General features: G+C 39.1%; 1 pseudogene; it reads left to right on the forward strand.

The window, feature by feature from the left end:
- Window positions 1-16,485: 16,485 nt before the first annotated feature.
- LOC147619205 (5S ribosomal RNA) lies at window positions 16,486-16,606 on the forward strand (annotated as a pseudogene).
- Window positions 16,607-24,086: the final 7,480 nt, after the last annotated feature.

The raw sequence follows: 24,086 nt of genomic DNA on the forward strand, positions 1-24,086 counted from the left end.
ATAACTTGTTGCACATGCCATGCAATATTACTCTTGACATCAAGGCAGGTCCCAAGTGGTGGTGATTGTATTCTTGTTGGAAAAGTGGTAAGAATATGTGGGATCTCCTCTAGCGTTACTACTAAAATTGTGTCATGTGATCCCGACGGTGATGTAGATCAAGAGAGATGCTTTTCCTTGGCTCAAGATAATGGAGACATGCTGCGCAATGTGTTGGCCTCTGAGTGCATGCTTGTTCTCTTGTAATCAAGCTTTACACAACTCCATCCTCAAATGAATTAAGGGTCTTGCTTTCTTTACCATGTCTTTATGATTGTGGTTCACTTCAAATGAGATTTTCATTTCTGTTATTATTTTTCTACAGTTGTATGTTGTCGGGTCACATTGCCATTAATTGATGGGGTTCAAGCAGTGTTAATCACTCTTGGTTCACAAATGGTTCACACAAGGTTCACACAGGGTTCACAACTCTGTAAATATTTTCCTAAAGGTTCATGCTCTCGGGTCACATTGCCTTGAATTGATGGGGTTCACACGGTTCACAAAAGGTTCACAATGGGTTCACAAAAGGTTCACACAAGGTTCACACAGGGTTCACAACTCTGTAAATATTTTCCTAAAGGTTCATGCTCTTGGGTCACATTGCCATGAATTGATGGGGTTTACACATGGTTCTCAAATGGTTCCCATTTGGATCACACAGGGTTCACACAGGGTTCACTACCAGGTAAAATTGTATGCTCTCGGGTCACATTGCCATAAATTGATGGGGTTCACTCTTGGTTCACACATGGTCATGGTTCACACTTGGTTCACTCAGGGTTTACAACCCTATGAATATTCTCCCAAAGGTACATGTTCTCGGGACTCATTGCCATGATGAGTCATTGGGTTTACACATAGTTCACACAGGTTCACACAGGTTTCACTTTAGGATCACACAAGGATTACAAGCATGAGTATCTTATTCACATACCCTCTAAGGATTATGTTCATCTACTCAGGAGCCCTTTTTGAGAACAAACGGAGTATAGACCATTATCTGTCTATTACCCACAACCACTCACATTAAAAATTAGCATAAGGGTCTTCTCATTCACAACATAATGGAGTTTTCCATCAAGGAAGATTTACAATCCATAAAGACAATGTGTTTGCTAAAAAATTATCCACGACCACTCACAATTATCCACGACCACTCACAATTAAAATTAGCATAAGGGACTTCTCATTCACAACATAATGGAGTTTTCCATCAAGGAAGATTTACAATCCATAAAGACAATGTGTTTGTGCTAAAAAATGGTCCACGACCACTCACAATTAAAATTAGCAAAAGGGACTTCTCATTCGCATCACAATAGACTTCACATTCACAACATAGAATAGTTATTCATGAAAAACAAGAGAAGATAAGAAACAATGCAAATTATAATTGCCAAAATATTTGTCATAAGACAACCAAGTTTGTCAATAAGTTTGCCGCGATACAAACTAACTTTGCAATAATGCAAACTATCATTCCCAAAATCGTTGCCACAATACAAAATGAGTATCATGTGAAGCCAAAACTATGCCGTCACAAAGAAGGTGAACTCATTGTATCTCCAAGATCTTTTTCTTCGCCCATGCGACCGAATCTAGCTTCAACTGCTCCCCGGCCTCATGTTTGAACCAGGTCCTAGTCAACTGCACACATAAGAGAAAATAAAATCGAATGAGTACAACTCCTTAATTGTGAAACTTAGAGATAAGACTCAAGAGAAGCATCTTACATAGCTCTTCGATCGTTTGTCGTATGCCCCCTCAATCATCCATTTCATGTAGGCCATGACATAGAATCCACAATCTATAGCATTAGGTTGTTGCGGCACCTGCCAAAGAATCAAAGAATGAGTGAACCAATACAAATTTTCATGGTTAGTGATCACAAGGGTGCCAGGATTATTACATGTGGTTTCTCCAAGGTATCCAAGGACTTCCTTGGCCTCTCCATAAACTCCCTCAATGAGTTGTTAGAGCAATGTGAAGCCATGATTTGCAAAGCCCTAAAAGCATAGTTGGTGTGTAGATGGTTTAAAAAAAGGTCTTTTTTGTTCTAAGATAACAAAACAAGTAGCCAATATGTACCTGTAAACAAATGACAAATGAGTTGGAGACACTACCCTTGAAAGTGGATCAAGATATAGTAATCCATGAGTCTCCCATGGACAATGCACTAGCCTTTTATGGATATTGTTGTACAACACAAAAAGTTGCCAATGATGTCTGTAGAATGAGAAGCAACAAGAACACATTAATCCATTAAGCATCCTAATAGATAGTTTGAACATCAAAGGTACTAAGTTAGTAGACCTACCCATCCACAATTGGAAAGAAGATAAATAAGTACTTTGCCACATCTACCTCTCCAAAGTAACTATCAAGCTTTTTTGCCTCTTCATTTCGACATGCCTTCATAAAGGCATACCAAAGGCTGTCACAAAACCAAGTTTTTTCAAAGACATGGCTTGGCATTGTGTTCTCGAACCACCTATAAATTAAGCAGTTCATTGATGTCACACCCGTGCCTTGTACATATGCATATGAAAAAGATCAAGCCTTTTTTTAAAAATAGACTTACATATGATACAAATTCATTGTCCGTGTCGATGCTTTTTGAGTCACAATTAACTCCAAAAGGCTACCATCAACCTCAACAACTTGATTCGATGCATGAGACACAAACTGAATAGCAAGACCACTCTCAAACCTACATAGTGTAAAAGACGTATGATCATACATGGTAGTAGAAAATGATTCACACATGAAAGATAAAAGCCTTCTATTAAATAGCCTTACCTCTTAATGAAATCATCACATTTCAAAGGTTGACTTAAGTTAGCATCTATAGTTGTGCTTCCATTCGCAATGACCACGGTAATGGGAGCACTTGTGCTAGATAGAGGGGAGTCACAAATAATAGTAGGATACCCAAGCCTTGTGGATATGCCAACCTATGCAAAATTAGAGAAACATTTGATACATATCCATTCTACACTTTATGAAAGCAACGATTACATAAAGGAATTTATTTTTAACACACCTTCGCTTTTTTGGCCATTTGCACACGAGTTGCAAGGGGAGTTTCCATTGGCATTCTGATTTGCAATGAGCACAAGATTCGGCTTCCCTCGAAGAACGTACGAGCGCTATCCTCTTTCATAGGAGCTAAAAGTGGCCCTTGATCATCAAAGCTTGCCAACTTCTCCTACAAAAGAGATTGAGCTAAAAGTGGCCCTTGATCATCAAAGCTCGCCAACTTCTCCTACAAAAGAGATTGAGCAATATAAATCTAATAACAATAAAAGAACCTCTACCACGTTGTAAAAAAGAATGAGAAAAAAGCATTAAGCCTCTGTCAGGACTCAGGAGAGTATTACTGGAGTGACTACTTCGTCACGTACTTCATGTGATCCATCATTTAAAGGATTGGTGGCTGGTGTGGATGTCATTGCATTATCCTTCGCGCTATTAAGCGCCTCTAAATTAAGAAAAGACTACTTAAAATGATGCAAACACACATGAATATAATGCACTACCAACCAAAGCAATTATTCTATACTCACATGTTTCTCATAGCCTTCAGCAATCCGCTTGTTGATGCGACTCAAGCGAACATTCTTTCCCGCGAGTATTTTTGCATTGCACTCTCGACCTTCTCTCTAATGTAAGTATCCTTGCTTTCAAAGCACGATCTTTCATCATCACCCATTGCATCCCAATCCTCTTCAGCCCTCTTTTTAAGTCGTTCTTCTTGAGTCCTCCTGTTTTTGTTGAGCTTCTGGTCTGGATTTTCAAAGCGCGCACGACATTGCTTTGTGTACAAAGCTCTTGGGGCCTCTTGAGTGCGATGACCTAGAGGACGACCACCCTTTCGCATAGGAATATCTACATTGATATGATGCTTTTTGCGCAAATGGTCAATCATATCACCTCGCCTGAGGTATTGTACATTCAACCTGTGGTGACACTCCTCTGTAGCAATGCACAAACGAGCGGTACGACCGTCGACAAGCAAAACATCTTCAAACAATTGTGTTTCATCGGTGGGCCATTGACCTTATGAAAAAAACACCATACATTAGTTGACTTTTCTTAAGCATGTGAAGCTCATCCACAACTCAAGTATGACTCAATGACTCAATGCAAAGGTAATTTACACTTCACAAAGATTGTATGAGCGCAAGTGAGATCAGTGGAGTCGTGCCATAACTAATACAAACCGTGATTACTAGATTGACTAGGAGACATGCTCTTAGTAACGGAATCGCTCTCGGCCATGGATTAGGAGGCTTCCGTCACACCGGCGAGAGGAGCCGGATGACGGTGAGGACTCTATAATAGGTGAGCTGCCGGAGGACGGCAGAGTGTAAGAAGACGACAGACCCTCTACCAATGGAGATGAGCCAAATGACGGTGGAGTGTATGACGGAGGGCTTTCAACTACCGGCGGATGATGGCGGACTGAAAGATGATGACGGACCTTCGGAGATCGGAGATGAACCGGATGATGGCGAACTGAAAGACGATGATGGGCCTTCTGAACCAGATGATGACGGAGGGGAGTATGATGATAAAGGGGGGGACTCTATGACGCGAGAAGAGCCAGAAGACAGAGGGGTACAGCTTGACGGGGGAGATTCAACAACTGGAGAAGAGCCCGATGACGGAGAGCTGCCGCCAGAAGACGACGGAGGAGAGTAGCTGGGAGTCATCGATGGAGTTGAAACAGGAGAAGACCGGAAGAGGGCGACGGAGACTTGTAGTAGCCAAGGTGGCGGGCCATGTTTCTAGCCAAGGTGGGAGTCATCAATATAGCCTATGCTAGCTCCCTTAAGGTGAAGACCACCTTAAAGAAACACATTAATATATAGTAGACCTATTCCACTACACGTTTCCCCAGCAAAATGTTCAACCAAGATTTAACTTCTTCTGTAGAGGGACATTTACTAGTGAAAAAAAGAAAAATTCTTTACCAAGATTTTCAACGTCCAAGTTTTAACTTCTTCTGTACATGGTCATTTACTAGGTAACACTTGACCCAGTGGGTCAAGTTAAGGGATGACATTAAAAATCTGTATAATTGAAATTCCCATGGAGGATTGTTCGGATGAAAAATTTCGGTCTAATGGACCATTATTATGTTAAAGATATGAATGAGATGTTCTGAATGAATTGTTATCTGATAATTCTATATGAATATCTTTATCCCATGAACTGACCAATCTAAAGAACCCCAGAATCAGTTGAATCTAAAATCGGATTTGAATCATAAATAAAGGGACTTAACAAGATTTTTCGTATTGATAGGAGTATGAATCGAGGTCGACATGGTAGAAATGATAACCCCCAACTCGATGAGGAAGAGCTCGACTTGGATGTTCATAAGACTCTTCAAAGATCGCAGCCAGGACCTTTCAAGGGTGAAGGGAAAAACTTGGGTGAGGCTGTGGAAAAGTGGATCAAAGCAATGGAAGAGTACTTCGATGTCACCGGGTACAATGAGAAGAGCAAAATGGCTCTTGCAAGACTGAAGATAGTAGAAACGGCTAGAGTGGCATGGAAAAACCACTACAAGACAAACCTTCTGGAGCGAAATACTCAGACATGGAATGATCTCTAAATTTACCGAAGGACGAGGTTCTGTCCTCACGACTTTTTGGAAACAAAGATGAACGAATTCTTAGAGTTAACCCAGGGGAGCAGAACTATTGAAGTATATCACCAAGCGTTCGCTCTCCTCCTCAAATTCTCGCCACCTCTGGATGAAGAACAGCTGATGGCCAAGTTCATTCGGTGACTAAACGAACCTTTGAATATCGTGGTGAAGAATGCCAAACCAGTTTCCATGGCTGAAGCAGTGCCGATGGCGAAGGATTTCACCAAGGCCTTTGATGTCAAAGTCCCGCCGAAGCTAGCACCATCACCTTTTAAAAGGTTTTTAATTCCAAAAGGTGATTCCAACCTTCCACCGCCTAAAAGATATCAGGGTCAAGCCGAGGATATGGGAAGTTCCAAAATGGAAGAAATGTCCTTTTCCCGAAACTCAATCCCTTGGAATTCAACTTCAGAAGTTCCATCCTTGAACAAGGAGTGAAATGCTATAATTGTCAAGGATTTGCACATCACAGTATGGATTGCCCAACTCCTTTTGGATCAAGGTTTTTGGGGCAGGGAAATCAGGGATCAAGATTCCAGACTCGAGCTCCTTCCTCCCAGGAGGGTAATTAGGTTTCTTTCCGCCAAAATCAAGGAAATCCCAGAGGGAGAGACCCTCTAACCAACCCGCAGTCTCGATCCAAAGTAATGCAAGACCTCTGCCTCAAAATAGGGGAAGGCAAAAAGAGATATTTCCAAATCGGTCGTCCACTTCCAAGGCAGTAATGCTGGAAGTAATTGAAGAAGAAGAAGATGAAAGGCAGTAACGCTGGAAGTAATTGAAGAAAAAGATGAAAGGCATCATACTCCACCTGCGAGATGAGGACATCTCGCGTTTTTGAAGTGGGAGAGAATGTAAGATTCCTCCCCATCCCCCAAGATGTCCAGTTTCTTCCCCTATAATCAATCCCCTTTTTAGAATAATAAAAGATCTTGTTTCTACCTGTTTTGTCCTAGAGAGAGAAAATGTTCTAAAGAGAGGTAACTCAATTTTTAGATATCTTTGGATGGAAAAATATCCTTTCTTATTAAACTAAATTTCCCACAAGTTTAAAAAGAATTTCCTAAGGTGCGTTAGAAAATAAATTATAATCTGCTCAAAAAGCCTTAGCCTAAGGGTCCAGATTTTCTCAAAATTTTAGATTAAGGTTATGAGGGACCAATAAGGTTAATGCAAATGTAGGGAGGAGGGTAAATTGAAGAAATAAAGAAAAACCCCCCAAAAATGAGTAAATACTCACATAAGATGAAGAGTGGACTAAGGACCAAGGAAAATAGTTAAAAAACTGATTTTTGACACCTCAGAGTGGGGATTCCCCCTCATGAAAGTGGCACCTTTTTTCTCATCATTGCTTTCCATTTTAAATCAATAAAATGAGATATTTTATCTCTCCTCTCTCCTAATTCAAGTCTAGTTCCAAAAAGTAAGCTGAACTGACCCAAAGATGGTCAAAAATTGACCAAACTGATCTGGAAAGCTCACAAAACTCCATGTAAGTTAAAAATTCTACTTTTTTTTAATTCTAATCTATGGTTTTTTTATTCTTATTTTTCTAATGTGAATATGGATGCTATGCCTTGATGAAAAGGCCACCCCCTTCTCTTCATTAAGAATTCAGCCTTTCTTTATCCTAAAATGAGTAACAAATAAATTGAGTTAAACTTTTCCTATTGATTACTCGATTAGATTAGAATGCTTTATTTCATCTTGGGATAAATTTTAAAGTAAATTTAGAATGTAAAAATTGAGAAATGGTCAGCCATACAAAGGAGGTTATGGCAAAAATTTTCTTAAATTTTGTGGAAATAAGTTTTATCTTTATGTTATTCTAAAAGAATAATCCTCACCGTTTGTGCATTCTAAAAGAAATTCTTTTTATTTTAAAAGTGTTATTCCTATTTTATGCATAAATAGATGCATAAAAGGATTTTCTTTTATATAAAAGTGTTATTCTCATTGGACTTTAATTCTATGCATGGAAAGATGCATAATAGAAATTTTTATTATAAAAGTGTAATTTTCATTATATTTAATTTCTATGCATGGAAAGATGCATAATAAAAAAATTTATTTTAAAAGTGTTATTTTTATTATATTTAATTTCTATGCATGGAAGGTTGCTTAATAGAAATTTTTATTATAAAAGTGTTATTTTCATTATATTTAATTTCTATGCATGGAAAGATGCATAAAAGATTTATTTTATTTATTTTTAATTCAAAAGTGTTATTCTCATTAAAATTGATTTTATGCCTAGAAAGATGCATAAAAGATTTATTTTTTATTCCAAAGTGTTATTTTCTTTAAATTTGAAATATGCATAAAGAATCTTTATATCAAAAATTACAATTCTCTTAAATTCTGTGTTTAATTTCTATAAATAGATGTGATGAAAAGTGATGTGAATGAGATAGATGTGAATGGATGGATGGATGTGATGTGAATAGAGGTGATGAGATGTGAATGAGATAGATGTGAATGGATGGATGGATGTGATGTGAATAGAGGTGATGAGATGTGAGGTGAATAGATGTGATGAGAAGTGATGTGAATCAAATAGATGTGAATGGATGGATGGATGTGATGTGAATAGAGGTGATGAGATGTGAGGTGAATAGATGTGATGAGAAGTGATGTGAATTAGATAGATGTGAATGGATGGATGGATGTGATGTGAATAGAGGTGATGATATGTGAGGTGAATAGAAGTGATGAGAATATAAGGTGAATGGATGGATGGATGTGATGTGAATAGAGAGATGAGATGTGAGGTGAATAGATGTGATGAGAAGTGATGTGAATCAGATAGATGTGAATGGATGGATGGATGTGATGTGAATAGAGATGTGAATAGAGGTGAAGAGATGTGAGGTAAATAGATGTGATGAGAAGTGATGTGAATCAAATAGATGTGAATGGATGGATGGATGTGATGTGAATAGAGGTGATGGATGTGATGTGAATAGAGGTGATGAGATGTTAGGTTAATAGAGGTGATGAGATGTTAGATGAATAGAAGTGATGAGAATGTGAGGTGAATGGATGGATGGATGTGATGTGAATAGAGGTGATGAGATGTGAGGTGAATAGATGTGATGAGATGTTATGTGAATCAGATAGATGTGAATGGATGGATGGATGTGATGTGAATAGAGGTGATGAGATGTGAGGTGAATAGATGTAATGAGATGTGATGTGAATCAGATAGATGTGAATGGAAAAATGTGATGTGATATAAAGAGATGTGATGTGTTATAAATATATGTGGATGTGAAGAATGTATAGATAGATGTGAGAAGTCGTACATGTGAACGATTGGATGGATGTGGATAAATGAGATGAGATATGCATGAATGAGATATGATGGGGATAGAAGTGATGTGATATAACGGTGATGAGAATGAATGTGATAGATATGAATGTGATAGATATGAATGAATGTGAATGTGATGGATATGAATGAATGTGATGTGATGGGATATGAATCGAGATAGATGTGAATGAATGAGATGTGAGGTAAAATGAATGAGATTTGATGTGGTATGAATGGATGGGATGTGAGCGAATGTTATGTGGTCTGAATGAATGTGATGTGATCTGAATGAATGAGATGTGATGTGGTCTGAATGAATGTGATGTGATGAGATGTGGATATGGGTAGATGTGAGTGGATGAGATCTGATAAGGATAAATTTAGGAAAGATGTGATGAGATGAAAATGATGTGATTGGATGAGAATAGGAATACTTATGAAATGGTTATGGAATTAAATAATGTGGATTAATAATGAAACAGTGTGGAAAGACGAGAGTTCATTATAGAAATTATATTTATGACATTTTTTTTAATGATTGTTTTATGTCAAGAATGCTGGGAAAGCATATTGACCGTCTTGTGATTGAGGTCGTGGAGACCTATTCTGATAAAGTTGCAATAGCTGACGGAGAGTCAATGGAGGACGTCTTGCATGTAGCAAGGTTGGCCCACCAACCTCGGTTCGATTAAAATGGTGAGCTTCCGGTATGGTGGATGAGGGACCAAGGAAGCGGCCTATGAGTGAAGCGCTGGGTCACCTGCGAAGGATCCTAAAGGGTGCTGACCATACGGTGCTCGGGCTCTCGGTCACCACCGACAATACCCACGCGTGCATCGAAGAAGATATTGGAACAAAGAGTAAGAGTTGTTTTCTTAATTTGGACATGGATCTGGTTGATTGACCTAGCTGGTCCTCAACGGATGAGGCCATGGCTCTTTTATATGGATCCGTTGGTTGATCTTGCTGATCTTCATCAGAGATTCCATTTTGATATGTGAATATATTGTTGAGTACTATGAGCTAGGAACCATTGAAAAGGCCCCTGAGAGTGGACAGGTGGTGAGCGTTCTGGTTGCCAATGATGCCATAGGTACACTGATGAAAGAATGTTTGGAAATAAGGATTCAACCGGAGATTTTGAGGATTATGATCAGTGACACAATGGTTTCATTAAATGATTATTTTTAAAGATAGCTGATTCTGTGAAAAAGGCAATCTCATATTGGGTGTGTAAGTGGTGTGATTAGTTTTAAGTCTGCATGAATATCCGGCTAGGGGGGCCTGGGAACTCTTTTTCCCGGTACCCGAGACAAAACCTAACCAAATTCTTAATTGGATCCCATCACTACAATGATTGGTGGGCGGTTGGCTAACCCACGGGATTGGATGGGACTAGGTTGGGCTGATGGATCCCTAATTTGAGACTCAATTCTGTTATGGTACGATAGATGAAGTAAATCCCAGACAAAAATTGTTCTATGGAAAAGAATCAACGGCTATGCCTCTCAATGAGGAAAAAAATATTGGTCTCTCTATGATCCAAGTGCAATCTTTTCCCTGATCTGATTATGGGACTTACGGGTTCAGTCAGATCAGTTCAGTGAGTTAAGGCTTTTGACTATGTTAGAGAAAAATTATCCTGGAGGAATCACCCATGCTTTCCGAGCCAGGGAAGTTTTTCCAGGTTTGTTTTTTAGAAGAACCGATGGATTAGTCTCTTATCTAGATATCAGTGGGCGAGGCCCACTGTTTTTTGGAAGAACCGATGGATTAGTCTTTTACGGTGGGGACAGGGATCTTACAAAGACACACACAAAGAGAGAGAGAGAGGTTGAGAATTTCTATATAGCAGATAGTTTGTGTGGGAGAAGATAGTGTGTGTTTTCATTATTTAGTGTATGTGCGGTATGTACGTGTGTGTGTGTGTGTGTTTGTGTGTGTGTGTGTGTGTGTGTGAGAGAGAGAGAGAGAGAGAGAGGTAGATAATTTCTACATAGGAGATAGTTTGTGTGGGAGGAGAGAGTGTGCATTTAGATTAGTGTATGTGCAGTGTGTACATGTGTGTGTGTGTGTTTGTGAGAGAGAGAGAGAGAGAGAGAGTATATGCATGCATGTGTGTACATCTGCATCTATGTGTAGAATGTGCTTGAGAGAGAGTGAGATGGGGCAGACAGAGAGAGAGAGAGAGAGAGAGAGATAATGAGGGAGGGTGAAAAGAGAGAGAAAGAGAGTGAGAGATAGAGAATAAAAAGTAGCTTTAAATAAAATATAAATTAAATAGAAAACATATATGTATATGTTTGTATATGTGTGTATACATATCTGTGTGTAATGAGGGAGGGTGAAAAGAGAGAGAAAGAGAGTGAGAGATAGAGAATAAAAAGTACCTTTTAATAAAATATAAATTAAATAGAAAACATATATGTATATGTGTGTATACATATCTGTGTGTGTGTGTGTGTTTTTATTTACATTTATATATACATACATACATATGTATGTATGTATGTATATATATATATATATGTTTGTGTGTGTGTGTTTAGATGTGTGTGTGTGTGTGTGTGTGTGTGTGTGTGTGTGTGTGTGTGTGTGTGTGTGTGTGTGTGTTTAGATGTGTGTATGATATATCTATCTATATATTTAAAAGTGACTACAACTTATCACCCATCTTCGCACATTAAAATTTAATCAAAATTAATTAAATTATAATGATGTTTGTATTTATATTTTTAAATACATGTATATATGTATAAGTATATGTGTCTATGTATAGGTTTATGTATCTAAAACATAATATTGTATATACTATATATTTACATATATGTATGTGTGCGTGAGAGAGAGAGAGAGAGAGAGAGAGTGTACTTTGCTTTTGGCAGAAGATTGTGTAAAGAGTTGTATCATAGTTGTTGAGTTGTTCTAGGTTGGACTTTTTGGTCTTGCTTTTAGGTAGGATATTATGAAGGGTGGCCTCTTAGGATGGTCATTTTTCAAACTTTGAAGGGGCTTTGTTTCTTACTGACAATATTTATGAATTTGAAAGTCTAAAATCAAAACCGCTTGGCATCATATATGCTACATGTGGGTCCACATGTGCCAATGGATGTGAATACGAGAGGTGTAGTGCTTATGACTTAACATGTGGGCATTCAGGGTTAGGGTTATTATATTATTGGCTTATTTCAATCATCAACTTTACGGTTTCTAAACATTTATCTCTAGCCCTGGATTAAGATTTTCTCAGGCTATGTGTGTCTTTTGTTTTGTTAGCTAAGTGTTTCATATACTCTATACACATGTAGGGAATGCAGGTCTATGTGCCATACTAGCTTTGTGACGTCTACACATCGCATCGAAACATAGTCATGTTGGTACTCAGAATTTGTGGCATAGGTCGTCTGAGCATGCTTGCATGGACGGAATCACTAAAACAGGTTGTTTGTGAAAATTGATCTCCGATCCACCAACTTTCTACTCTAAAGCATAGAGTTGATGTTTTGCATCAACTTTTATGCACAACATAAAGTTGTGTGCAAAAGTTGATGTTTTGCATCAACTCGATGCAAAACATCAACTTTTAGTCTAAAAATTGATATTTTGCATCGAGTTGATATGAAAACATAAACTCGAGTTGATATTTTGCATCGAGTTGATATGAAAACATCAATTTTTTCATAAAACTCGATGTTTTGCATCAAAGTTGATGCAAAACATAAAGTTTTATAAAAAAGTTAATGTTTTACATTGAGTTGATGCAAAACATCAACTTTTCCATCAAAGTTGATACAAAACATCAAGTTTTGTGAAAAGTTGAAGTTTTGCATACCGTTGATACAAAACATCAAGTATTGTACCTACAAAAGTTGATCTTTTGTTTATAAAGTTAATGTTTTATATCAATTTAATGCAAAATATCAAATTTTCATAAAAGTTGATGTTTTGTATATCAAGTATATGAAAAATATTAACTCTTAGCTGAGAAGTTCTTACTCAGCAGGCCCAAGAAGACACAACCAAAAGATTCAAAGATTTAGACGCTGCAAGGATGGTCAAAGAAATGGCAATTTCAAACCTCCTTAGCAACACTAACTCTCGCCTACTACAAGAGTTAGAGCATCGGATGGTGGTACAAGATAGAAGTCAGTGGCTAGAGCCTAGTGATGATCTTTGTCTCCTCCTGAGCGCGCTCCGAGTTAGGTAAGCTGCTGCCAGTAACTCCTCGGGTCCCTCCTCAAACTCTTACCTTGTTTTTGTCTACACTAAAACTCTCTCTACTTCAGTATGACATAAATCTATTGGAAGATATAGGCCTAGGAGAACTAACACTAATTTTTAAAAAAAATACTGAAAGAGATGTTGATCCTACCATAATAATGGGAATCTTGCGGGGGGAAGACTTAGTATTAACGAATCCCCATGACATCTTTTCTACCCTCTACATCCTATAGTGCTAAACCTTTGTAGTTGGTGTCGCGTTCTCCAAAATTTAGAAATTTTGACAATAGTGTCAAAAAATTAGACCTGTTTGTCCCAAATGACATCCTTGAGATGCCTACCAACTATGAGGTAGTCGCACATAGTTACAAATGGATTATTAGTCATGGGTGGCTAGAAGTATATAACACTCACCAGCATCTAAATGTGAGTCCATCTTATATCATCTTTTTAGCATTCTAAAACTCTATTCTAATATCTACAAGAACTTAGAAGCCATGCTAACAAATTTACAATACAATTTTGATGCTACCCGCATAGAATATCCCACTATCAATTTTGATGCTACCCGCATAGAATATCCCACTATCAATCTCGAAAAAATTTCAGACTTACAAGAATTTATTAAGTCTACCAAACCTACACACCCACCCCTAGCACAGGACAAGGTCAAGAAGATTCCTCTTCTTCATTTTCAAAATAAACTTACCTTGTCTATTCTAATGTCGCTAGTAAGTTACTTAACCCATATCCATTAGGGGAAGGTTGAGGTCTATAGGGACCCTTTAAGCTGCCATATTATGATTTTAATGACTTTTTGTTAAAATGTTAAGTTTCTTTGACTTTAGATACCTTCTTATTCTTCAAATGGCTAGAAGTTTGAATTTCAAAGTTTCTCGCCAAAATTGAATTTAAAATTGAGTGGGCAAAACCATATCATGTGACATATCTATGGAATGAGCTCAGCGAGAGTAGATTCTGGATCTCTAATCTCTAACAAATTTTGAGCTCATATGTGGAAGTTATGGATGTCCGAAATTTCAAAAACTTTCCCCTCCACTTTTTGGGAATGAAAAGTACAAAAAGGCATCTTCTAGAGAATCTTTTGACCACCTTTAATCACCCAACATTTTTGTATACATGGCATCACTTTATTGGCCCTTTTCCTTAATAACCTTTTAATCACATGGCATCTTAAAGGGCCCCTATAGACCTCAACCTTCCCCTAATGCTAACACGCCACCTTCTAACACATCTCAAGCTGACTGCATTTTCTCATCCTTGAATCCTCGAGATAGATTTTTCCACTAACCCTCTCGCCCCCGAGGAGATACTCTGGCACCTTCCATTTCTACCTTAGTTTCTACACGAAAAGATACATCGTTCACTCCAAGTATACTCCATTTTCATTACAGAAACGTATTACGTCAAGATTTCCTATCAAAATCTTATTATACTCATTTTCCGGAAGTTAGATTGTGTAAAACCGTTTTGGTTCTAGGGGAATTCAGTGTGACCGGGTCTTTAGACCTTGCTAACAGGTTCTGCGGATAGAACCTACATTAAGAAAGGGGGATGTTAATCGCGTTTTGGATTAACAAACATGATCCTCCAATTGAGGACATTAATAAGTGTCATGAAATGGCACTATAAAAGTTTTACATTATGGACGCCCAAGTGTGAATAAGAGCCAAATGTATATAAGACATTTTCTCATAATAAAAAGACACAATCCGCTTTGTGCTATAGAGAGCTCTTCCTTGAGTATTGAGAGAGATTGAGAGAGAGAGAGAGAGAATTCTAGCATTGTTCCTCTTCTATGCTTATGTGATTCATGCTTATGTGGGAGAGTGAGAGAGAGAGTGATTGCCTTATGTGACGGTGCAAGCGACTCTCCGGTGTGACAGTGTGGAGGTGGAGCTTGGAGGTTGGAGCTTAACAAGCAAGCTTGGAGCCCTCAAGGGACTCAAGTTCAAAGCATTGTTAATAAGTGCCCTACAATAGTTGTGATCTATTGCTCATCTTTTAGGTGAATGTGTTGAGCTCCCTCTTGGAGGTGTGGTAGTAGCCGATAACAATTGTTTTACTTTTGAATATGCTTGAGTTACTTATATATGTTGCTTGAGGACCATTCAGTAAGGACCATTCAGCAGTAGATAGCAAGTCAACCAACTTTGGGTGGATAAACAAATGCTGATTGACTTTATTCACTCCTACACTTCACTATGGCTGGTCAAACCCCATGCTCTCTCTATTTATCTTCACCATCGACACCACTCAGGAGGGCAATCCTCTCTACTCCTCACCACCCCTCAGGTACTACACAACCCTTGTCACCAGAGCTTGCACCACTCATGATGGTAGCCCTCTTTTCTCTTCATCACCATTCAGGTTGTAACGCAACACCCTTGTCATGAGAGTTTGCATCATCAATGCTTCTAGCCATCTAAAAGCAACCCAATCTCTCCTACTATACAACACAGCAACGTTTTATCATTAGTACACATCTTGGGACAACAGCTCAGACTGTACTACAACACATCATCATTTTTCTTCTATAGTTTACCTCAGGATAGCAATGATCTCTACTCACCATCTCACAACATTAGGACAACATCCATCTCTGCTCCTCACCACCCCTCAGGTATCACAGTACCCTTATCACTAGACCTTGCACCAATTGGGATGATAGATCTCTAGGCTCTTCATCACCATTCAAGTACTGTAGCACCCTTGTCATCACGAGAATTTGCATTATCAACGTTTCTAGCCATCTGATAGTAATTGTGCGGTGCCCCCCAAAGAGCTATGCAGTGTTGTGACCCCGCTTTGCCCCAAGAGCTGTGGGGTGAGCCCACCCCCTCTGAGACCATGTCATGCCATGACTCCGCCCTCGCCACCCAGGAGCTAGTGCCATCACACAACCCCGAAGCCATGTCATTCCATGTCGTGGAAGTATTTGTCTAAGTGTCTACGTGGGCAGACTTGGAAGGATATCAGGAGGAGTATTTGTGTAAGTGACCACACGGTGGACTTGGATGGATGTGGGGAGGAGTATTTGTCTAAGTTTCCACATGGGTGGACTTGAAAGGATGTGCAAGGAGGACTATATTCTGCGAAGGGTGTTTGGATGCCCCCGCTTCTCTCTTGGAAATGCCCCTTCAATGTGTTGGAAACCTAGAATGTTTATGATACGGGAAACCTCCTCCTCTATTTTTCTTGTATTCTCCTGGATTCGCATACTTTAATGTGGTGTGGTCATACTAGTGAGCTAATACACTGGATCCCATCAGAACTCCGTAGTTAAGCCCACTTGGGCGTGTATAGTACTAGGATGGATGACCTCCTAGAAAGTCCTAGTGTTGCACCCTTTCTTGGGTAGGAGCTCTACAAAGAACCCACTCTTTGCTACAGTGCATCATCAGTTTTCTTCTATAGTTTTACCTCTGGATAGTAGCCCTCTCTTAACATGTGCACGCCTATGCCATGGCTTAATCTTGAGTATGTGTACTGATCCATAGCCCTAAGCATACTTAATAACATTGATGCTAATTACTTATGATTAAGACACAGAGGAGAGAGATTAGTGCGTAAGGTTTTGTTGTATAACTATGTTACAAAAAGGTAACTGATGCTTTTACTTGAATGAGGCTTGTGGTCAACCCCATAGGGGTTGATCCTAGCCCTTTCACATTTATTCTACTCTTGCTATGACTGAATGTTGATTTATGAACTGAACTATGACGAGTGAAAGCATGATAAGGTGGTACACTTTCTACACCAGTTGCATTGGTTACTACCACACTTGAAGACAACCAATATTAGTGGATTTAATATCATCATAAGATGTATTTAGCAATTTTTCTAGTGCCATGTTTTATTTCTTTAACTCTACATAAAAGTGTTTCACAACTAGTTGTAGACCATTGTCTAAGACACAGGTTTTCAGTCCACCTTATCATGCTTTTATCCCCTTACAAACTATTGAATATGCTTGAGTTGCATAAGGGCTAATCCGCCAGTATAGACGGCAAGTCGACCAACTTTGGGTGTACAAACAAATGTTGATTGGCTTTATTCACTCCTACGCTTCACTATGGCGGCTGGTCACACCCCATGCCTTGCTATTGCCCGTTATGCTGACTGTAAGCTGGATAGCACTATTGGCTGTCGACAGTGTACCAAGCCCCTCATGCACTATATGATGCTGCAAATGAAGATGATGATGATGATGTGATGCTGCTAGTGCTATGGTACTGATGATGATGCTATTGTAGACCATGCTAATGTTGAAGATGATTCTGCTATAGTGATGATGAAGATGTGTCCGCTATACTGATGATGAAGATGCTTCTGCTCACTAATGAGGGATTTAGAAAGTTCATGCTAAAGCTTAAGCCATGGCACGGGCGTGCACGTGACATCTCTGCTCTCACCATCTCACATCATCAGAATTGGAACCCTCTCTACATATCTTAACCATCAAGTTGGAAAAATTTAAGAAATTAATACTTTTTTTTACCTTTAAAGGTTTAGAATGTTATTCTTGACCAAGGTTATAAGCTAAAACTATTGTAGTAGCAAAACATGACGTTTTCCATGTGACTTTGTTAAAGAAATATGTGCTAGATAGTGCGCATGTATTGAACCAATAAATTATAACTATGGTGGTATATGGACCTTGGAAATACAACCACAAAGCATTTTGGAACAAAGAAATTGTGGGGCTTCTAGTGCAATGTAAGTACTTCCCAAATGTATTGGATGCGAGGAATGATAGGGAAGTGTCTCAAAACCTTTCAGGGAACTTTATCACCTTGCAAATCATCCCTATAGTGGCTCTCCTCACATTGTTGACATTGTGTTGCATCTTTATTAACCCCTCTAAATAGCATGCAACACAGAGAGCCTTATGTGTTAGTACTTCACATCTTGGTTACTCTTTTTTTTTCCTACTTTTAGGAGTTAAATTGCTTTGAAAGAAGATTGTACTTCCCATTTGCTTGGTCTATTTTGGGCAGTCTTTAGGATGCCTTAGTGATTTATTTGGCTTTAGAACGTTTTGCGAGAAAGAGAAATGAGAATTCATTTATTGTTAGCTTGTAAAGAAGATGGTTTCTCTAAAGCTTCATTGAAGTTCACATTTAAGTATATCATAATTCTCTTCTAATGTATTCCTTTGTGTCATGATTGTATTCTTTTGTTACATTCATCATAATGGGTTCCCTCCCTACCTCCCCCTCCCCCCTCTCTCTCTCTCTCTCTCTCTCTCTCTCTCTCTCTCTCTCTCTCGGTGGCTCGTTTGCTTGCAATATACCACCAAAAAAACTAGCATGTGCTCCCTATTTACAGCTCTCGCCGCCAGAAAAGATAGATAATAGGACCTCGCCCCTTACTCTCTTGTTTGTGCTCACTCTATAACCACTCCTTTTCCCAATAGCCATTTTTGGACCTCTAATAATTGAATCTGCCTTTGATAATAGATGTACCATCTTTACACCACGAGAAGTCCAAATCAAAATAGTTGTTCCATATGGAGACAAAGAGAGCCAATCATTAAGGTGAAGGAAATGAAAGCAAGTATGATGATAAAAGATTAGCGGACCCTAATTGTAGAGATATAGAAAAGTTACCCACCATTAACACTGTTCCACGGGAACACTCACGGGAACACGGATTATGGAAGGAGGCCGGTAGCAATTAATGTGAGAGAGCGGGATTGTAGCCATTGGAACATAAAGACGCACATAATTTTTCCATATTTTTGTGCCAAAGTGCAATGTAAATCGTTTTAGGACAATGTGGGTTCTAAATGAGAGTTCTAAGTGTATTAAGCAAGGCTCACTTATGGGGTTTTCTGCCCATGTGTGAAAGAGGCTAGGATTAGGGTTAGTGACCTCTCTACAAAAGAGATGTTAGCTAAAGAAAGTGGACGTTTTTGGGCATTCTCATAAGCTATTGAGTGAAGCGCTTGAGCTCTCAAGCTATGGCAACTCTCTAACTCTCTCTCTATTGTACTCTAATAAGCATCAAGCTCCAATGAGTATAGCTCCACTTCATTCTCTTAATCTATTTTAGCATCATTGAAGTAGATTAAGCATGAGTCAAGATTTTCAAGTAGTCAGCTTCACATACACACATGCACAAGTTGCCATCCTTGCCCCTCTTGTAGAGTTGGCCCTCTATCAGCATATATTTGGCCGCTTCAACTTCAATAGCATGCTTTCAATATTTAGGAATTGTTTGATCAGTATGACCATGTTGAAGATAGTCCAAAATGTACTTACTCCAACTTGGTATAGTTGAAATTTGGAATAATGTGACATGATGAATTGGTTGTTGAATATGACATGACGCAGAGTTACGAACAAATTTTTCAGCATCCGCATGCAGGGTAGGCCACCATTGCCCATCTTGAGTTATACATCGCACACAAGTAGTAGCTGATGCATGGATTCCACCAATACCCTCATGTGCCCATTCCAAGATCTCCTCATATTGGTCAGGGTTAGGTATAAGCCGCAACACTCCATCATTACCCTGACAATATAATCTCCCTGAGATTAACTTGAATGGTCGCCAACCATAGGTCCACATTAGGACCCGCTAGTTGTATCTGCCCACTTGTCAAAATTTCTAAGATGGGTTCAGACCATTTAGGAGCTGTCTCTACAAGCAAAAGTGTTGAATCTAACAAATCATCATCCACACCCACCACTGGAGCTTCTCCAGAGGTGATTCGAGACAAATGATCTACCCTAAGATGAGTTGTTCCTTTTTGGACTGCCACTTCAAAATCAAACTCAAGAAGGATGACGAACCACCTCACAATCCTTCCAATTGCACAAGGCTTATTCACCAAATATAGCAGTGCTTGATGGTCCACAAAAAATATAAATTTGTTTGCCAAAAGGTAATGGCGAAACTTTTTCACTGCATATATCATGGACAAACCTTCTCTTTCTGTTGTGGTATAATTCTTCTCAGCATTGTTCAACTGTCGACTCGCATATGAGATTGGGAAATCCTTATTATGTTCTCCCGATTGAGCCAAAATACATCCAATTACAAAGTTTGAAGCATCAATATGGACATGAAAGATTTGGTTCGAATCTGGTGTCCATAAGATGGGTGTAGACACTAATGCTTGCTTCAACTTTTCAAAGGATTCCTCACACTCGTCAGTCCAATTAAACTTTACAAGAAGAGCATATAATGGTCTTTCTAGGACAGCGTACATGTAGATGAATCTACGATAATAGCCACAATGTCCCATGAATATTTGTACCCCTTTAGGGTTGATAGGCTGAGGTAATGAGACAATGACATCAATTTTATCTATATCTGTTGAAATCCCATTTCGAGAAACAATATGGCCCAAAATCTTCCCTTGTCTTACCATGAATTTGCACTTGTCAGGATTCAAGCATATACGATAAACTTGACACTTTTGAAACACAAGTTTCAAGTGTTCTATATGATCATCACGCTCTTGTGAGTGAACACATAAATCATCCATGAAGATCTCAAGAAATAGCCTAAGGTACTCCTTGAATACATGACTCATTAACCACTGAAAGGTTGCAGGTGCATTTGTTAGACCAAATGGCATAACACGATAGGCAAAGATGCCATCTTCAATAGTAGCAAAGACTGTCTTGTGTTGATCCTTTGGATCAATTGACACTTGATTGTAACCGGAGAATCCATCCAAGAAACTATATGCCTTTTTCCCTGTAACACGTTCCAAAACATGATCCGTGATTGGAAGTGGGTAATGATTACATACAGTAGCTGCATTTACCTTCTTGAGGTTTACACATACTCAAAGTTTTTCATTTTTCTTGGGCTACCACTACCATAGGGGAGACCATCCCCGGGGAGACCCATTCAGTGTGTTCAATCTCATAGATAAATTTTGCCTCTAAGAGCTTGTCTATTTCTTCTTTTATCTTTTGTGCAAAATTCTCATTGTTTGTAAGTATAAGGACGTTGCTTGGAAGGCTTTGCATCCTCTCGCAATGGAATTATATGCTGACATATGCTTGGATCAACTCCTTTGAGGTCTTTATAACTCCAAGCAAAAACATTGTGATACTCCTTTATTGTTTGAATTAATAACTTCTCCTCATCTAAGGACAAGTATGTGGCAATCCACACATAGCGAGGCTCTTTTCCGGGCTCAGCGATATCATTTTTTTTTGCATCTTCTGGACCATCATATGAAACCCCTGCTGGCATGCTTGGCTTTTGTCGCATGGGCCGTTGAAGAACAATCTTCCGATCTTGAAGAGTGTACTATGTGAAGTTGGGGGGAACATTGAGACCTTGTTCTTGTCCACTTGAGTCATCACTAATTGAAGACCATGCGGTTTTGAGCTCTCTTTTGCAATCTTGCATCAAAGTTTTTCGTTCAACCTTTATCTTTGCACTTCCGACACTCTCTTTTGAATCTGTTTGAGACTTGAGTTTTTGTTTTGGTTTCTTTGTTTTTTTGTTTTTTTATTTTTTTGTAATTTTTGCTAACAGTTTTTAGCTTTTCTCCTGGAATCCATCTGATCGTTTTACTTGGTCTTTGATACTATCTTGTGCTTGGACATAGTATAGATATCCATTCTTTCCTGAGAAGTGAGGTGGTGGTCGAAAGTGTTCGTTCTTAAACTCCTCGTCTTCTTTTTGTATTCTCTTACATCGTTTCCTCTCATCTTGTTTACGGATTCTCTTATGGCTCTTATAGCATTTACGTTTAGGTCGGCTTCGAGGGATCTCTACTTGAACCTCCCTTCCTCTCAAGAGTAGGCGTGCCTTTCCTAACTCTTCCTCGGGGATTATCACATCATCATCAAAATCAAAGTCCCATCCATCTTCCTTATCAGCATCATTAGCAGATTCGAGTGTTAAATCCTCCACTGAGACTTCCTCTACATGCAGTGCTTTTGTGGATGCATCCCCATAGTACAAATCATCTAGAAGGTCACGTGGTTGTACCATTCGTATAGGAATAATATCATATCCATCTAAGTCACAAAATTGAATTGGCTTAGGTAAAGCACATGTCGATAATGTTGCAAGGACATGACTCCATTCTAGGGGATCAATTAAGTGCTCAGGGAAGGGTTGTGGAATGTATGCCTCATCTGATACACTTCGATTACCCTTAAGTCTCTTAGTGTTGAAATCCTTACATGAGGCTCCACACATCCACAGATCTTCTCGCCCATCTGACAATGTAACTCTTGAGCCCTCAGATGAAGCAAAATCAAACTCATCTATTGGAGACCTTGTTACATCATGATATGAGTGATTCTTTAGGTTGACCCTTGTGATGATAGAATCATGTCGGAGGTACAAATAATTGTATCCCCAATCTTGAATCATTTTAAATTGTTGCATGAATGGTCTACCCAATATCACTTCATAGTTTGGATGCTTTCCAAAATCCACTACTGCAAATGTGTGCTCATATTCAATCCCACATGTGGTGACCAAATATGTTCTCTAGCAGCCCAATGGGATGTTCTAAGCTTCCATCTGCTAGCTGCAAGCGCATCCTGGTACTCCTAATAGTTGGTTTGCCCCACTTTTCCCAAATGGACCTTGTCACAATGCCCACTCCTGCACCACTATCAAGTATTGCAGTTGAAGCTACTTTTCGCACTTCTAATGGGAGGGTAGCATTTCCCTGATCGTCCTCACAAAATTTTCCTACTTTGTTGATAGGAACTGGCATAACATGCTTTGTCTCAGGGTGTATAGTACAATGATGATGACCCTTTTGTAGCAATATCTACTCTGACAAACACTTGGCAATATCATTCCACAACTCTGGTCGAAGCTTTATCAAATCAAGCAAAGGTAAGGTACAAGCCATTGGTGCTGACAAAATAACTTGCACGATACCCATATCCATCTCCTTTGTCAACCTTCTATGCATGGAGGGTATCCTCAAGGTTTGAGAACAGTTCTCATATTCTCCCAAATAAGATGGTAAGGTTTTCATTGTATGCTTACTTCTAGGAGAAACAATTGTTTGAACTTCCTCCTGGGTGCTTGGGCATCTAACGTTGTTTTCTGTGCCCCTGGTAAAATCCACTTCAAAGAATGGAGGTGAAATAATAGAGGACATATTCTCATTAACGTTCTCATGAACTACTGTCCACATCTCATTTGCCATGTCCTCGTTAGCATCAATAACTTCATCATTGCATGGGAAGGCAAGACTAGGTGGTGGGCAGAATGCCTTCTTTCAATGGGGTGGCGATTGGTGCAGACTTCTTACTATGAGCTTGTGAGATCAGCTCACTTTTCATTTCCCAACTTGATGACACTTCTGGTATGGTTTCTAATGTTGGCTTAAGAGAGGTGGGGCCCCGAGGGATAGGTGGAGGTGGGCCCTCAAGTATTAATTGAGCTTCCCTAATGAGTTGCTGATGTACAGCTAGATTGATCTTCTCCTCACGAGGGTTTGGGTATTCTTGAAGCTTCTTGGGTAGCTCAGATAAAGCTGCAATGCGACTTCTATGAGCATCAATGATGGCATCTAGAGTCTCGTTCACCTTATCCACAAAAATAGAACCTCGTGAACTATCCTCGGTTGTAATAGCCTCATCTTGTCCCAGGTTGAGGTTGATGCTCTTCATGCACTTCTTGGGATGTAAAAGCTTGATCCTTCATGTTTTGTTTAGAGACTTCTTGAGAACTAGTGGATGCACTCTTAGTTTGCTTGTTGCGGTTCTTTTTTCTCTTAGTGGTTCTTTTTCTATTGGAATGTAGGGTCTTGTCCACTAGATTTGCCTTTGCATCCCTAGTTTGAGGTGTCTCATCAGTCTGCATTTTGGCATTTCGTGTCTG

Source organism: Cibotium barometz, chromosome 33 (assembly GCF_041138505.1).
Source record: "Cibotium barometz isolate CiBa-2024 chromosome 33, ASM4113850v1, whole genome shotgun sequence".
NCBI classification, from domain to species: domain Eukaryota; kingdom Viridiplantae; phylum Streptophyta; class Polypodiopsida; order Cyatheales; family Cibotiaceae; genus Cibotium; species Cibotium barometz.